This window comes from Schistocerca serialis, chromosome 7 (genome assembly GCF_023864345.2).
Source record: "Schistocerca serialis cubense isolate TAMUIC-IGC-003099 chromosome 7, iqSchSeri2.2, whole genome shotgun sequence".
Taxonomy (NCBI): Eukaryota; Metazoa; Arthropoda; class Insecta; order Orthoptera; family Acrididae; genus Schistocerca; species Schistocerca serialis.
In genome coordinates this window covers 295,091,260-295,109,586 of record NC_064644.1, presented here as the reverse complement: position 1 = coordinate 295,109,586, position 18,327 = coordinate 295,091,260, and positions in this window count along the sequence as shown.

Genomic DNA, 18,327 nt, shown 5'->3' with positions numbered 1-18,327 from the left:
TCAAAATGAGTCTCCGTCTGGTGTTTCCTTTTTGTATCTGTGTGACAAACGAAGTATCGTCTTGGTTCGTGGTGTGTGTGTGTGTGTGTGTGTGTGTGTGTGTGTGTGTGTGTGTGGTATTTTCACTCTCGGTGAGTAAGCGTGTCAGTTGTCAGCTTTATTTAACTAAGAAGGAAGTATACATTGTCATGTAAATAAAGTGTATGAAACGTAAATATCCAAAAGTCAATAAGGAAAGTTGTTCAGAACAGTTCTTCGAAACACAGAGTCCAGCGATCAGATGGTAATTCTAGGAATTGAAGCAGCTGACAGAGTACAGGGAGAATTACTGCTGTTTTCTGTGTCCTCCCCCAAGCTCAGAAGGGGGAGCGTAGAATGAGTTGTTCTCGTCACTGGTGTTACTAATTCGATTTGTGAGCTGAATGGAGGAACAGTTAACATCATGGAATTCAACTACTGCGCGCTCGCTTCCTAGACTAAAAAAATCAGTAAACTTTCACATTAACAGATATAGTAACAAACGTGTTGGGAAACGTACCAAGAGAGGCGGGTATAAGGAAACCAGCGTTATATGTAGCGTTAAACTTTTGACACGGACTGAAAACTGGCCTTTAGGACACAGCAATTACTTTCTTTTACTAATAAAACCTATTTCTAGACACAAATCCGTTCACATTCTTATATGAACAGTTTCAACCATACGAGACGGTCATCTACCAATTACTTCGGAGCATTATGAAGTCAGCCTTGATATGGATTGTGCTTCGTCACTCGATACCTGGCACAAAACGAGACTAACTTGCACACTGATTTGAAGATAATCCTCATATACAACTGAAACTGGTGACACAAAAAGAAAACGATTTTTTAAACAAAAAGAGCAATGATGTCTTCATAGCTTCATCAGCAGGTTCCCGTGATGTGAGAATTGTCCTAGTCGTGCAGTATTGGCGGGGGTGGGGGTCGAGAAGTTGCTTGACTAGTATGCTTGCAGGTTGTATACGCCACATACTGCGGAATATGACCTTAAAACACTGTATTCTGAGGAGCAGTATGTGTTGCAGTACTTGGTGCCGGTAGATGATTTAAATAGTACATAAGTCACATTTGTTAGCTGCAACTATGCATTATGCATCACACAGTCAGGCTAGTCAATATTTCCAGCCACTCCTAGTACCTAGAGAATGCAGTTTCTCATGTGTTGTAGAAATAGGTACTCCGAATGGTTCAAATCGCTCTGAGCACAATGGGACTTAACTTCTAAGGTCATCAGTCCCCTAGAACTTAGAACTACTTAAACCGTAGCGGTCGCGCGGTTCCAGACTGTAGCGCCTTTAACCGCTTGGCCACCCCGGCCGGCTACTCCGAATACTTTCGTGTATTTCAGTGAAGACAATTCTTTTACAATTTCAAAGTACATTCTAGAAATGAGAGATACGTTATCAGTGGCAGGATTTATCATTTTTTTTTCATAAATTTTCCCTGTAAAACGTATATTGCACTCCTGCCGTAAAGGTGTAAGTTGTTGGTTACGATAAGACCACCATTAGTATTATAGCGTTGTTGTTGTTGTTGTTGTTGTTGTTGTCGTCGTCCTTATTTCTTCACCGTCTCCTGAAATTCCAATGAAGTATGTCAAAACGAGGTTCCCAATTAAGACCTTGGAGAGAATTTCCGTCGACTGGCTTATTCACGTGCTGTTGAATGCCAGCGCTGAACTTTATTTCTGTGCCCTGAGAAAGTTGAGACCCTCCAGGCAGTTGGAACTAATGGAATAGATCACAAGAATACGACCCGCCTGTTTGTGCAATGTCGGCGATTTTATTTCCTGTTTCCAGGAGCAAGTCTAGAGCAACACTTCAGTAATGTGACGCAGGAGCCTGGTACAAACTAAAACAAGTATCCATACGTCACACCACACTATTACCGGGCGCTTTATTCTCAACGAATCCTTACAGCCGGTTGGACCCTTTCAGAACTGGAGTATCCCGTGATTTTCAGCAGTCGCAGTATAAATAACATCAATATATTTGTTTCGTGGATAAAAAGCGCCTTTGATTGCTGCAATTTATTATATTCCTTCGAGACGAGTTTCACTTTTTACTTTAAGATCTCGTCAGTGGAACTTAGAATGATACAGTTTTCTTTTGATATGCGACATAAAGCAGTCAACGTCTTGTTTTTTACGTAAATCTGTGATTACTTGCAGTTACAGCGTCTTTGGTTGGCACCTAGGTTTTCTCCCATCTTGTCACATGCTGGGGGTCACATTGTAACTTCACTTACGAAACATAAGCATGTTTTTATATTAAGAAATTCTTTCTTCACAAAATTCATGTTCATTGCGCTAATTGCTGTGGACCACTATTAGTCTTCTGTCACTAGTTGATATTTTACCGAAAACTGTAACGTGTGTGTGTGTGTGTGTGTGTGTGTGTGTGTGTGTGTGTGTGTGTGTGTGTGTGTGTGTGTGTGTGTGTTTGGGTGGGGGGTTGTGAATGTGTCGGTGGTTATTCAGGGCGAATTGTATAAAGCTGAATATGAATGTCACAGCTGTCAGAGAGTGGTTGAAAGTTTTTGTTTTCGGCTGATCTGAGTTTTGATTTAAATGTTTCGTGGAGGAGTTCGTTGATGATTGATTGGGAAGGGGTCGGATGGTGTTACTACTATTATATCCTATCCACTGTTAGTGTTGCTCCATTATCTTACCTATTATTGTAAACAGTGAATTGTTTGTCATGTGTACTTCATCATTCAGCAGAGTTTTTTTCTGCTTTGGCTTTCTGTATGCGGTAATTTTCTTGCAGGGTAAGGTGGTGCTTTTTATTGTTGTTTCTAGTTATTTTGGCATTCCCTCTAGACGTTGGTCTGTGGTCATGTTCTCTTAGCTGTTCTTCAAAAGTGGAATGGTTTGTCCCATACTTCCAGATTCTCGTGTGTCCTCTGTATCTGAGGAAATGCAGATGTCAACTTAAAACGCGAATAACTGTAAGCAATCACTTATTTACCTAGAAAGGAAGACGCGAATTGGTTAATAATCTATAAATATAGCATATCAAAACAAAACTGTATCATTTTAAGTTCAACTAAAGATGTCTTAAAGTAAAAGGCGAAGCGCGTCTGGAAGAAACAAAGTAATTGCAGCAAGAAAAGGTAGTTCTTATTTGCAAAAAATGTTTCTGCGCTTGCTGCGGACGATGCCCACGCAAACAAATTTGTTAAGTGACATCGACACAGACAAAATTTACGCGATGGTGGTGTTGTGGGTAGAGCACTAGACTCCGCCCTTCGAGAGCCGGGTTCTGACCAAAGTCCTAATCCCCCTCCAGGACGCCACAAGTTCACTTAGCGTGCTGTCAAAATGGGTACCGAGGAGGTATAAAGGGCGCCCCCTCTCCTCTCCTAGTGCCGCGCGGGTTAGAAGGGCTGCACTCTAGAGGTACTCACAAGGGAACCTCCCCATCGCACCCCCCTCAGATTTAGTTATAAGTTGGCACAGGGATAGGCCATGAAAAATTGAACACAGATCGAGAAAACAGGAAGAAGTTGTGTGGAACTACGAAAAAATAAGCAAAATATACAAACTGAGTAGTCCATGCGCACCGTAGGCAACATCAAGGAGAGTGCCAGCTTACGAGCGCCGTGGTCCCTTGGTTAGCGTGAGCAGCTGCGGAGTGAGAGGTCCACAGTTCAAATCTTCTCTCGAGGGAAAAGTTTAATTTTTAATTTTCAGACAATTATCAAAGTTCAGGCTCTCACACATAATCAACTTCGCTCTCCAAAATTCCAGGGCATGTTCAGATTTGCTTGGACATATGCACAATTTTACGGTCTACACACGGAAACATTTGAAAACGTAAAAAACATATGTTTTGACAGAGCACAGAGAAAACTGTGCGACTGTGAAACTGTTGCATTCATTTGTTGCAGTTTATGTGACAAACTCTTGTGTTTTCATCACTTTTTTTGGGAGTGATTATCACATCCACAAGAAAACCTAAATCGGGCAAGGTAGAAGAATCTTTTTACCCACTCGCCTAGTGTGCAAGTTAGGTGGGTCGACAACATATTCCTGTCATGTGACGCACATGCCGTCACCAGTGTCGTATAGAACATATCAGACGTGTTTTCCTGTGGAGGAATCGGTTGACCTATGAACTTGCGATCAAATGTTTTCGGTTCCCATTGGAGAGGCACGTCCTTTCGTCTACTAATCGCACAGTACTGCGGTGCGGTCGCAAAACACAGACACTAAACTTATTACAGTGAACAGAGACGTCAATGAATGATCGGTCAGATCGTCACTTTGCGAAAATAAAGAAAGTAAAATTTTCACTGAAGGGAGGACTCGAATCAAAGACCTCTCGTTCCGCAGTTGCTCTCTCTAACCACGAGACCACGGCGCTCATCAGCTTATATTGTCCTTGATGTTGCCTATCTTGCACATGGACTACTCAGTTTGTATATTTTGCTTATTTTTTCATAGTTCCACACAACTTCTTCCTGTTTTCTCTATTGATCTGTGTTCAGTTTTTCAAGGCCTATCCACTGTGTCAATTTATAACTAAATCTGAGGAGGGTGCGATGGGGAGGTTCCCTTGTCAGCCGTATGGTCCGGTCACGGGGTTTCGCCACAGACGTTACCTTGACTTTTCCAAACACAATGTGTGGCATGTGTATACATTTACAATATCATTCAGTGCACTAAATGCGAGCACTGCTGCTGATACGCAAAGTATCCCAGCTATGCTCATCCCTATTCCATACACATCGTAGCATTTCAGGAGTGACACTTCCAACAGTTTGACTGACGACTCTTATGCGTTACCGAAATGGCCTTCCCTTGGCCTTATACATACCCCCAAAGCAAAAAATCTAGTGGGATGATTGTGCCGGTCTTGCTGCCCGTCGGATGAGGCCATCCCCTCCAGTCTTCTTGGAAAGACTCCAGGACCGTGTTGCCCGGTGCGGTTGTGCTCCATCTAGTTCAAAGACGACATGGGGCTGCATCTAGAAGTGGGGTACGGCTTGTCAAAGTACACAGTATCAGAAACATAAAGTTCATGGAAGGAGAATGACCCGATAACTTTGTTCTACGCATTATTGCAGGCCACACGCTGGTCTTGGGCTACCCCTTTTGTCCTCCCTCAAAAGCCCTGGCCTTTCGTTGCCACAAAAACGCATGCTATGAGCATGTATAACACACAAACGTAGCTTCGTCAGAAAACGCTATTTGCTCTAAGATACTTTATTTCTCTTACTTCGGGAAATTATTCTCGTAATTTATGATCACGTGGTTTAATTTCTTGCAAAATTTGGATGATGGTCGTGTAACCACTATCAGAATGTTTTCGACAGTCTCTGCAGTCGTTGAAAATCACTCGCGCATTTCTTCTCGCAATTGTGTCCTTAAAAAAGAAAAATTCCATCCATGCCTTAACCAACTTGACATCTGGTGGCAGTTTCCTGTACAGTTGTTATAAACCTTCGTTACACCCTAACTGGACATTTTCTTTCAGCCAACCACACAACACGGTGTGCGTTTTCCTACACCGACGCTGGCATTTCACGATTTAATCGATAGTGGAATTCCTAGCGCCAGACTGAGGAACAAAAAACATCTTTGTGTAAACCAAGAGATTGTCAGCACATTAAAAATTAGACATGAAGTGAGTACACTGTTGTTGTTGTTGTGGTCCTCAGTCCTGAGACTGGTTTGATGCAGCTCTCCGTGCTACTCTGTCCTGTGCAAGCTTCATCATCTCCCAGTACTTACTGCGACCTACATCCTTCTGAATCTGCTTCAGGTATTAATCTCTTGGTCTCTCTCTACAATTTCTACCCTCCACGCTGCCCTTCAATACTAAACTGGTGATCCCTTGATGCCTCAGAACATGTCCTACCAACCGATCGCTTCTTCTCGTCAAGTTGTGCCACAAACTCCTCTTCTCCCCAATTCTATTAAATACTTCCTCATTAGTTATGTGATCTACCCATCTAATCTTCAGCATTCTTCCGTATCACCACATTTCGAAAGCTTCTATTCTCTTCTTGTCCAAACTATTTACCGTCCATGTTTCACTTCCATACATGGCTGCACTCCAGACAAATTCTTTCAGAAAAGACTTCCTGACACTCGATATTAACAAATTTCTCTTCCTCAGAAACGCTTTCGTTGCCATTGCCAGTCTACATTTTATATCCTCTCTACTTCGACGATCATCAGTTATTTTGCTCCCCAAATAGCAAAACTCCTTTACTACTTTAAGTGTCTCATTTCCTAATGTAATTCCCACAGCATCACCCGATTTAATTCGACTACATTCCATTATCGTCGTTTTGCTTTTGTTTATGTTCATCTTATATCCTCCTTTCAAGACACTGTCCATTCCGTTCAACTGCTCTTCCAAGTCCTTTGCTGTCTCTGACAGAATTACAACGTCATCGGCGAACCTCAAAGTTATTTCTTCTCCATGGATTTTAATACCTACTCCGAATTTTTCTTTTGTTTCCTTCACTGCTTGCTCAATATACAGATTGAATAGCATCGGGGAGAGGCTACAACCCTGTCTCACTCCCTTCCCAACCACTGCTTCCCTTTCATGCCCCTCGACTCTTATAACTGCCATCTGGTTTCTGTACAAATTGTAAATAGCCTTTCGCTCTCTGTATTTTACCCCTGCCACCTTCAGAATGTGAAAGAGAGTATTCCAGACAACATTGTCAAAAGCTTTCTCTAAGTCTACAAATGCTAGAAACGTGGGTTTGCCTTTCCTTAATCTAGCTTCTAAGATACGCCGTAGGGTCAGTATTGCCTCACGTGTTCCAACATTTCCACGGAATCCAAACTGATATTCCCCGAGGTCGGCTTCTACCAGTTTTTCCATTCGTCTGTAAGGAATTCGCGTTAGTATTTTGTAGCTGTGACTTACTAAACTGATAGTTCGGTAATTTTCACATCTGTCAACGCATGCTTTCTTTGGGATTGGAATTATTATATTCTTCTTGAAGTCCGAGGGTATTTTGCCTGTCTCATACATCTTGCTCACCAGACGGTAGAGTTTTGTCAGGACTGGCTCTCCCAAGGCTGTCAGTCGTTCTAATGGAATGTGAGTACATAGTGACAGGTATTTAGAATGAGGGCAAACATTCTGGGGTATCCTTTAGAGATGATAATCCATAGAGTCCATCTACTCAGCCGTGATGACAATGGAAGCGAAAAATTTCGTGCCACGACCGACACGGAACCGCTGGACACGTTACACGACCCTCGGGCAGTCACGGTGGTCAGCCGCCTGCCTAGAACTGGTTTGTTCCCGCGCCAGCGTCCTCGGCCTGTCACACTTCGCTCCATTTCCCTCGGTGAGTCCGTGTCCTTCCCAGAGCGGCAGGGCGCTGGACGGGTTTTGGGCCGTGCGTCTCGGGCGCCGCTAAGTAGTCGCGCCGCTGCTGGCTGCCGAGTACTCGGCGCCAGTACCGCTGTGTGCAGAGCGGGTACCGCGGCGGAGAAAGCGTCCGCGTTCCACAGGCCGCGCAGGTGGCGGACAAGCGGCCAACAGCCAGCGACCCCCTTTGCGGACGCAGCCGGCCGTGTCAGCGCTGAAAATGCACAGTCTTTACGGAGCATAACAGTATCATTACTGTTTAAGGGGACGGGATGCAACTAAGGAAAATACGCTACTGGCTATTAAAATTGCTACACCAAGAAGAAATGCAGATGATAAACGGGTATTCATTGGACAAATATATTATACTAGAACTGACATGTGATTATATTTTCACGCAGTTTGGGTGCATAGATCCTGAGAAATCAGTACCCAGAACAACCACCTCTGGCTGTAATAACGGCCTTGATACGCATGGACATTGAGTCAAACAGAGCTTGGATGGCGTGCACAGGTAAAACTGCCCATGCAGCCTCAACACGATACCACAGTTCATCAAGAGTAGTGATTGGCGTATTGTGACGAGCCAGTTGATCGGCCACCATTGACCGGACATTTTCAGCTGGTGAGAGATGTGGAGAAAGTGCTGGCCAGGGCAGCAGTCGAACATTTTCTGTATACAGAAAGGCCAGTACAGGACCTGCAACATGCGGTCGAGCATTATCCAAGTGCCACCCCATACCATCACTCCGGGTGATACGCCAGTATGGCGATGACGAATACACGCTTCCAATGTGCGTTGACCGCAATGTCGCCAAACACGGATGCGACCATTATGATGCTGTAAACAGAATCTGGATTCATCCGAAAAAATATTGTTTTGCCATTCGAGTACCCAGGTTCGTCGTTGAGTTCACCATCGCAGGCGCTCCTGTCTGTGATGCAGTGTCAAGGGTAACAGCAGCCATGGTCTCCAAGCTGATAGTCCATGCTGCTACAAACAACGTCGACCTGTTGGTGCTGATGGTTGTTGGCTTGTAAACGTCCCCATCTGTTGACTCAGGGATCGAGACGCGGCTGCACGATCCGTTACAGTCATACGGATAAGATGCCTGTCGTCTCGACTGCTAGTGATACGAGGCCTTTGAGATCCAGCACGGCGCTCCGTATTATCCTCCTGAACCCACCGATTCCATATTCTGCTAACAGTCATTGGATCTCGACCAACACGAGCAGCAATGTCGCGATATGATAAACCGCAATCGCGATAGGCTACAATCCGACCTTTATCAAAGTCGGAAACGTGATGGTACGCATTTCTCCTCCTTACACGAGGCATCACAACGTTTCACCAGGCAACGCCGGTCAACTGCTGTTTGTGTATGAGAAATCTGTTGGAAACCTTCCTCATATTAGCACGTTGTAGGTGTCGCCACCGGCGCCAACCTTGCTGTGATATGCAAATGATTAGCTTTTCAGAGCATTCACACATCTTCTTCCTGTCGTTAAGTTATGCGTCTGTAGCACGTCATCTTGGTGGTGTAGCAATTTTAATGGCCAGTGGTGTAACAGGCATCGTTTCCGTTTCGTCGAAAGATTTCTCTTACAAATTAGATTTGTACTAACAAGGACAACACAGGGTGAGTCAAAAAGGACTTCGCAACTTTGGATTGATATAGGAACTGAGATAACTTACAGAGTTGGTAGATGTGTTATTTTGTAGCACACAAGCCAAAGTTCGATTCACGTAGTGGATCAGTACCCCATTCGCCACCAGGAGCGCCAGCGTTGTGCACAGTTAAAACGGCTACTTCCACTGATGCGGAGCGTGTTCGCTGTGTGTTTTGATTTCACGAAATTAACTCTACAACCGTTAGGTGTAAATTTCACATCGGATAATTGGTACAAGAACTTTATTGAGACGGGTTGTTCAATGCGACACGATAAATCAACAGGTCGCCTGCGTGTTGATGATTATGCCGAACAGATTATGGAGACCTTTGCCCGCAGTCCACAAAAAATCAGCGTGACTTGCTTCTCGCGGGACTGGCACTTCACAGAAAGACTGTTTGGCGAGTACTGTGCGGACGTTTACACTTGAAACCGTACAGATGCACAATGAAACAGCACATTAGTGATGCAAATAAGATGCGATGTTTACCGCATTACAAATGGTAGTCACATCGAACCCAATCAAAATTAGACACTTCTGTGTGAAATGTGACGCTTTTGCAAGAAAATGACACATCTACCGATTCTGTAAGTTACCTCAATGAATTACTGTATCATTCCAAACGTGTAATGTTCTCACCCCAAATTTCACGCTGAGGTCAGCGCCGGTTGGTATTCACACATCAGCAACTGCCTTGCAAATAACTCGTTTCTGGACCTCGTGTACTGCAACGTTTATACACCCTGTAATATCACTATCATCTTAGCACATCACATCATATTATACATCTTTTAATCATATCGTCACATAATGACCAACACTATCATATCATGGTCTAATCATATAATCAATACCTCCACTATCATCACCAACACCACCAAATGAATACAGTCACCATCATATAATCACCTGAAAAGAAAACTTGAACACTTGGACTTCCCGTCACTGATTACAGCCATATATCCTGCAAGGAAAGCTCAGGGCGCATGGAACTGGTTATGAACATACGCGCTCGTTTCATCTGTGACGTTCGATTCTTTGATCATATTTCACCATCATATGCACAGCTATCCTAGTTGTGTGCAAACATGCGCAGAGATTTCCATTTCCCGAGCTTGGGAACCACTAACATAATCTTAAAAAGTATCTGTAATTCTGCACAAGAATAATAAAGAGGGTGGTTAATTGTCCGATGAGTACAGCTTAACGGTGATCCGCGCCAGGGACACGCCTAGAGCAGACCTTTCAGAAGAAGCGTCTATGAGCTGGCGGGAAGTGGGGGTGGCAGATCTTGTGTGTCCCTTTTGTCGGCGCCACCCTCGCCGCCCCTGCCCCCGATAACAGCGTTTAGAGCGCCGCCCACGCAGGCTGCCTCTCCAGCTGCAGAGTTCAGACGCGTGGGCGGCGCGGGCGTTGACTGCTGGTCCTGTCACCTCATTCCGTGGCGTGTGCTTGCTGCATCCGACTCCACTGGAACTAAATTCATTCACTTGTTCCATTAGCAGTATTCAATTCACATGACTGATTTCGTAAATATACGTTGTGAACTTTCACGTGCATTTACCAGTCCATCTCAATGAGTTATGTCAACTGATCCAAAACTTAACCTTATCGAGAATCAGCACTGCTGCTATGAGCATAGAATATGCCACTTCTTGTGAGGACTCAATATGAAGGCCAAGTAAATAGTAACGAAGCTGCAAGCCAGCGTTACGAAAACTAAGCAGGACAGTCGGGAAGCTTCGTTTGCTTTAGATTTCGCCTTCATACTGCGTCCACACAACAACTGACATACACGCCAGTCCGAAAAAAATGAGCCTACATTAATAAAAAAGAGTTAAATGTTAAAATAGTGGCTTTAACGCCTCGGTGTTCCACATCGTCATTTCTCACTTGGGCGCAATGCACAGAACGTTCCTACAATCACGTGAAACCGTCAGTAAAGTCCTCCTTTGGGATATTATTTCACTCGCGCCTCACACTGGTTGAATGTCACTAATGTTGTCAAAGCGTTGACGCTTCATGGGAAATTCTGCACAGTGTCGTTTTGTGACAGGTTCCCACTGGTAACAACAAGTCTTATCACCTGTGATTTTTTTCTTTTTTTCCGAACAGAACTGCCCGCGTTTTGCATTTCAATCCAGTCGCGGTAGGCGTCCACGCATTGTTGTTTTATTCGAGAGTTAAGGTGTACGGGACAAAATTTGCAAACGCGTTTCTCTTTTTCCATACATTCTGCAGAATGTCTTGGACACTTGATTTAGACATGTTGCTCCACTGCGATTTGTGACACAACTACGTAGGCACTTCACAGTCGCACGTCCACTGCGTAACATTGCTCGCTCACAACTGACTGGAAGAATGGACATCCGTTGTCTACACTTCTCTGTTTGTTACTGCCGTGCTTCAATGCTGGCGTCGTTTAGACGCCAGGAATAAAATCATTCTTCCACCATCTTGGATAGACGGTCTAGTATATGCTTATAGTCGGTTGCAAGTGATTTTATAGTTGTAAGCCTACGTGTGGCTTCAACGTCAGTGCAAATGCATAAAGACATTTTTTATAATTCCTTCCTTCGCAGGTACTGTAGCACTTGTACCACTGATTTCGATATAGTTGGGATTTGGATCGCTTGCTTCACTACTTCACTTGCTTCAAAATTTCCATTAAGTTGACTGTGACAAGCAAGTCCGAAGATAGTATTTTAGGTATAATCTCGAAATCGATCGTACGAGGTAAGTATCATGCAATAAAACAGCTGAGTGGATTATCCAGTAACAGACCAATGAATTACAGCTTAACGCTCCAAAGGTTCCATCCGTGAAGATGAATCTGATCAAAATAAAAGTACAAAGATTAAATTAGTGTCTCTGCGCTGTTCTTAACCTGTTTTTCAAACTCAGTAATGTAAAATAATGTTGCAAAAAAGGCAGTTCTCCACAACTCGAACGATCCAGTCATAAATCTTCACCAATAAAGCCGGTTGAGCTCACCAGTATGTCAGTCTGTAGAGTATTAAGTAGATGGCTCGCCACGAATTCCTCTCCTGCGCCAAAGTCTGTATCTCAAACTAGCCCTCAACTATTTGCTGGATGCATGCCAACCACTGTTTTCCTCTACAGTTCCCTCTAGTACCATGGAAGTTATTCCCTGGGGTCTTAAAAGATGTCCTACCATCATGTCCTTTTTCTTGACAGTGTTCGCCACATACACATTTTCTCTCAGATTCTGCACAGAATATCCTAACCCCTTATCTTAGCAGTCCATCCAATTTTCAACATTCGTCTGTAGCACGACCTCAGAAATGTTCAAACGTGTGTGAATACCTAAGGGAACAAACTTCTGAGGTCATCGGTCCCTATACTTACTACGAACAACACAAGCACCCATGCCCGAGGGAAGACTCGAACCTCCGGCGGGAGGAGCCGCGCAGTCCGTGACATGGCGCCTCTAACCGCGCGGCACCACCACATCTGAAATGCTCTGAATCTCTTCTTTTCTAGTTTCCCATAGTCCATGTTTGACTATCATACAATGCTGTGTTCTAAACGTACATTATCAGAAATTTCTTCCTGAAATTAAGGCTTCGCTTTGAAACTACAAGACTGCTCCTGGCCAGGAATGACCTTTTTTGCTAGTGCTAATCTGCTATTTATGTTCTTCTTGCTCTGTCCGTCATGAGTTAATTTGCCACCTAGGCATAGCGTCATCTACTTCGTGACCATCAGTCCTTCCATAACGTTATCTACTTCGTGACCATCAATCCTCATAAGTTTGTCTCTGTTCTCCTTTCTGCTACTTCTCGTTTCTACCACTTCTCATTACTTTTTTCTTTCTCCAATTTGCTCTCAGGCCATGTTCTGTACTTTATTCATTCCTTCACTTTCACTGAGGATATCAATGTCATCAGCGAATCTTGTCATCGATATCCTTCCACCTTGAATTTTAATTCCACTCTTGAAACTTTCTTTTATTTCCGTCATTGCTTCTTCGATGTGTGTAGATTGAACAGTAAGGGCCAAGGACTACATCATAGTTACTCTTTTTAATACGAGCACTTCGTTCATGCTCTTCCAGTCTTACTGTTCGCTCTTGTTCTTGTTCATATTGTATACTACCTGTTCTCCCCTATAGCTTAACCCTATTTTTCTCCGAGGCTCGAACTTCTTGCATCATTTTACACTGTCAAATTCTTTTACCAGATCGTCAAATCCTATGAATGTGTCTTTATTTTTCTTCAGTGTTAATTCCATTATCAACCGCGACGTCAGAACTGCGTTTCTGGTGCATTTACCTTCCAAAAAGTCAAGTTGATCGTCATCTTACTAAAGTATAGAGACTACAATTAGCGCAAGCTGTTCATGTGGGTGATGAAAAGAATCGTGTTGTCGTAAGCAAAGCCGTGCAATGAAAGGTGACAGAATTCTACAGCCTTATTTTCGTTTGGTGGATCAACACTCGATTGTGATGGTAACGTTAAGTGGCATAGTGAGACTCGGCAAGGTGTCGAACACGAAACAGATGACCCTCAAGGGGTGCCATTTCTCAAAAAAAAAAAGTGTAAAAAGGTAAAGCTCTCATCAATCAGGTAAGATCGAACCGTACAGTGCTCCCCTAGCCGTTGTCATATGGGAGGTGGGATATCCTCACCTTCCTAAAACTGTTAAACTGTCCCAGCCAGCAGCTTACGGAGTGACCTACAGTCCAAAGTGCAGTACGAACCACGGTGCAACTCAGTATCCTCGCTTTACCAAACATTACCAGAGGTGAAAGTCGTCATTAATGACGACAGATAGTAAATCCAGGGCCGACCAAGGATCGAACTGGAGGAGTTAGGATCTGTGATACTGTAATTTACTTCTCACCCACCAAGCCACACTACGAACCTCTAGGATGTGGAAATCGCCACAATTACTATTGTGAAATATTATGAATATATCTGAATAATATGAAGGAAACCAATTCAAGAATAGTTTGGAAATTCAGGAAGAGACTGAATCTAATGCTTCTCTCTTCTCGTTTCAACTAAAGCTGTAGCAATTTCAGGAATACACAGTATGGGTGTGGAAGAAGACTGCTGCGTAGTCGCTCCAACCCATTCCAAACATGGAAACACTGGAGCTAAAGACATTGATCTACACAACTGACCTCAAAGATCTCTAAATACGATCCTATGCCTTTTTCTAGCGAACATACGTAAGGGAATGTGTTCCCGTGTCTCCTTTAGCTCGTGATACAAATAAGCTCAAGAGTACAGTAACAGTAGTAATTGCTTTTGTCGAAGAAGAAACCTTACATTAAGTGGGTAACGAATTTAGCAGTCGTTTAGATCATATTGGTGCGGCCCGCAGCTCTCAGCCGCATTTTATAGTAATATGCCTCCAGCAACTGACTGCCGAATCCAAAAAGTCAGCTAAATTGTAAGATTATCTTAAAAGTGTAGTTTCCCACTCAGTAACAAACAAAAATATGGTCCAGAAAGTAAGTTCTGATCGGTCGCGAAATGGACACCACAGTGAAAACCCAGTGCAACTTTGCACTGATCTGTTGGGCAGTGTCTAGTAAGATCGTCGATCACATCAAGACGCTTGTTTTAGTTGTGAGCGTACTGTGAGCGAGTAAAGGTGCCTAGAACAACGATGTCTCCCGCCAAGTAGGAGGGCCCGCTGAGAGGCTTCGCCTTAATGAATGCAGCCCACCTAACACAACTGCCATGCATTTCCTTCTTCAAGGCAATTCTCAGCCGCAATCTGCAGGGGCAGTGAAGCCTTTCCGATGGGATGTGTTCGATCACCCACAACACATTCCTAATTATCTCCTCATGAGTATCATCTCTGTTCACATGAAATGCTGTATACAGAGACAACACTTGGGTGCAGGGTACGCACTGTAGACCAGTGTAGAGAACTATCGGAAAGCACAGGCGGCTGTCTTCTACGACGATGGTGTTGGAAATTTGTCGGAGCGTTGTACCAAATTTCCAAGTCGGAGCGGCGATTATGTAGAGAAGTATCTGGAATGTGTAGCCAACTCTTGCAAATAAAATGTTTCTGATTTTTCACTACGGTTTTTATTTAGCGACCGATCGTAACTTTCTTTCTGGACAACCCTCGTACTTACAGAGACAGTAATGTTTTGAGATGTGCAGAGGGATACCTAGTGCAGCCACTGCAGGCTTAGAGGTTTTGAGAGGGGAATGTTTCATCGTTTGTCTTCCAGTACTGACAGCTCGTACCGATCAGCTGCCATGGTATAAATTTTTACAGAGAAGTAACAGGGCTCTGTGAATGCTCATTACAGAGAGAGTCATCATCCAATGCGATAACTATTTTTAACGAGGAATATTAAACTAGAATTGGACTGTTGTAATACAACGCACTGAGCAGATGAAAACTGGCAGTTACATAATTTAACTAATTGTTGTGATGGTGTCTCCTATTCAATAGTCCGCTTAAATATAAGTACAAATACTGATATTAGTCAAAGTAACTATAGTATTACACCCGTTTCGTCGATGAGGTTGCCAGCGACCCGAAAAAGACCAGTCAACACAACATGTTCAAGATGACGCCGACATTTAATGATCAATAATTCGGGGCTGGCGGCCAACTTACCGCACCCTTACTGAAGCTTCCCTCTTGCGAGAGTCATAGCATACTAATAATGTAGGTTACCAGTTAATAATGAATCGGTGTGCAGTTTTGGCTTTTGAGCAAAAAATTTGGATGGCAACTCGTTTAGATTGTGTGTGTCAGGGATTTGTAACAGAATAATAAAATAACGTCGCGTTTATCTCGGTATTCCGCAGTTTCGCTCTTTTGTATTATGTTTGCGTCAATAAATGTGTTAATCAGACGATTAATTCTGAATCACTGTACAAAACCAGTGGTCAGATTTTTTTCAGCAGTTCAGTCACAAGTGGTTCTCTTGAAATAGTTCAGTTCCTCGTTAGAGAGATTTCATTTTCATCTACTCAGTTGTTAAGCTATAACAAAAGTAACAAGAACAAAACTCTCAACATTTATTGTACATAATAAAGCTACTTCTACTCAGGGCTCACACGTAATTGTTTTTCTCGTCGCGTTCCGAATGTCGAATACCTCACCGTCTGAAATGGGGAGGCGATATGCCGAGCTACTCTTTCTGTCGCTGAGACTCATTGGAATATGCAACGACTCTACTGCATTATACCCGCTCGCCCTTGAAGTCGAGTGCTGGAGCTTTGCGAAACCCAAGAGGTAGCAGCGTCCGGTAACACCGCGACACCATAACTATTAGGGCTCCAGTAAAAACTCAATGCATTACGACTGCTGCACGCGTTTGCAATGAGAGAATGTACGAAACATCACTTCAGTGTGGATTGAAGTGTCACGACGGAAGTACTCGAGGTATACACACAGCGGTTTCTGAAAAACCTTTGCCCCATTTATAATTTCAATTACGGCGAGACAATACTGTAATATTTTTCAATACGGATCAATTTTTTCCACCGCTATATGAAGATCCTCATCTGTTACTCATCTGCACGACAGAATGTTTAATGTGACAACCACACTAATGAATTCATTGGCCCCTTTAGGCAGAATTAATTCTAAATGTTTCGCCTCGAACCCGTAGACTCTATTAGACTACCACTTTCTAATTCCGACTACGCAGAACACTCAGTTTTACATCATAACAACTGCTTTCAACAATGAATCCTCTACAAACGCGGACTTTAGCACAAGCTTAATTAGTTTGCTTTATTTTCCAAAGCGTTAAGTTTTGGATCTCGCTGATAACAGTTGTACCTTTGCAGTTCAGCGAAAGTAGATGAAGAGGCAATGCCTGTAAAGAGCATTTGAGAATCTTCGTTATTTTATAACTTTCACTGGTGCCAGTCAAGATTTTCTTTTATGTCCTGCACGACGTGTTTCGCGAAATCATTTCCATTCTCCAGTGTTTTTTCGTTTATTATGCAAACTCGTAGCTGCTAACGCCGCCGAAAACTATGAATTGGGTACTAATATCCGCCGTTAGCGAATATTTTGTAGATGTCATGGCTTCTCACCTCCAACTCTACACCTAAAAACTGTAGTTGTGTTATCCCCCACAATATTTTTATTCAAATAATACAAATAATGTCACGCATGTTCCAAATTGATAGACGTATGTTCCAAATTGATAGACGTATGTTCCAAATTGATATATATTGCACCTGACTTACTATTGTCACGTCCCCTTCTCGCTTCCCGAACACGGGGTCCCGGGTTCGATTCCCGACGGGGTCAGGGATTTCCACCTGCCTCTAGATGACTGAGTGTTTGTGTTGTCCTTATCATTTCATCATCATTCATGAAAGTGGCGAGATTGGACTGAGCGAAGGTTGGGAATTTGTACGGGCGCTGATAACCGCGCAGTTGAGCGCCCCACAAACCAATCATCATCATCACTACCCCTTCTCACCCCCCCCTATTCCTATGAGAGGTAATTACTTCTTACATCGAATTGCTTCTTTCTAGATAGTAAGTGGTGTATGTTCAAAATTTGGTTGAAATCGATGAAGTGGATGAGAATATACGTAGCTAAATCTATACTCCAAAAGCCACCTTTCGGTGTGTGGCGGAGGGTACCAGTCAGTTCCCTCTTTTTCCTTCTTATTCGCGTATGTTTCCCGGGAAGAAAGATATCTGACGTCAGATACATATAGGAGGAAGCAATACAGTAAATTTGTTCAGTCTTCTAGCAACGTACACTCTCGGAATTCCAACAGCAGACCATACCATGATGCATAAGGCCTTTCTAGCAGCGTCTGCCATTACAGTTGAGTGAGCATCTTCTGACGTTTCAGTGCTTACTTCATGAATGTGTAACGAAACGTGAGGTTCTTCTTTAGATCTCCTCTGTTCCCTCTATCAAATCTATCTAGTGCGGTCCCACATGGACGAATAATATTGAAGTATTCGTCGAACGGGCGCTCTGTCAGCTGCCTCTTCGTTGACAATCTGCCTTCCCTTTGACTAATTATACGCGTTCGTTCGTGAGATAGCTACGTACGCATACTCCTATACACTGTACGAAATAACTGCTCCCAGCCATTTTTCCGCAGTCATGTAATACAATAAATACATTTTTTTGTCTTGAGGGTAAGTTGCCATTCCCCGCACCAAGCGCCTATCATCTGGAGGTCTTCCTACCTACGTACATACCGGTAACGATTTTTGTAAATATAAACAGAAGTATAATAGATACAGATCGTAACCCACCATTATTAACAATGTTATCGTCGT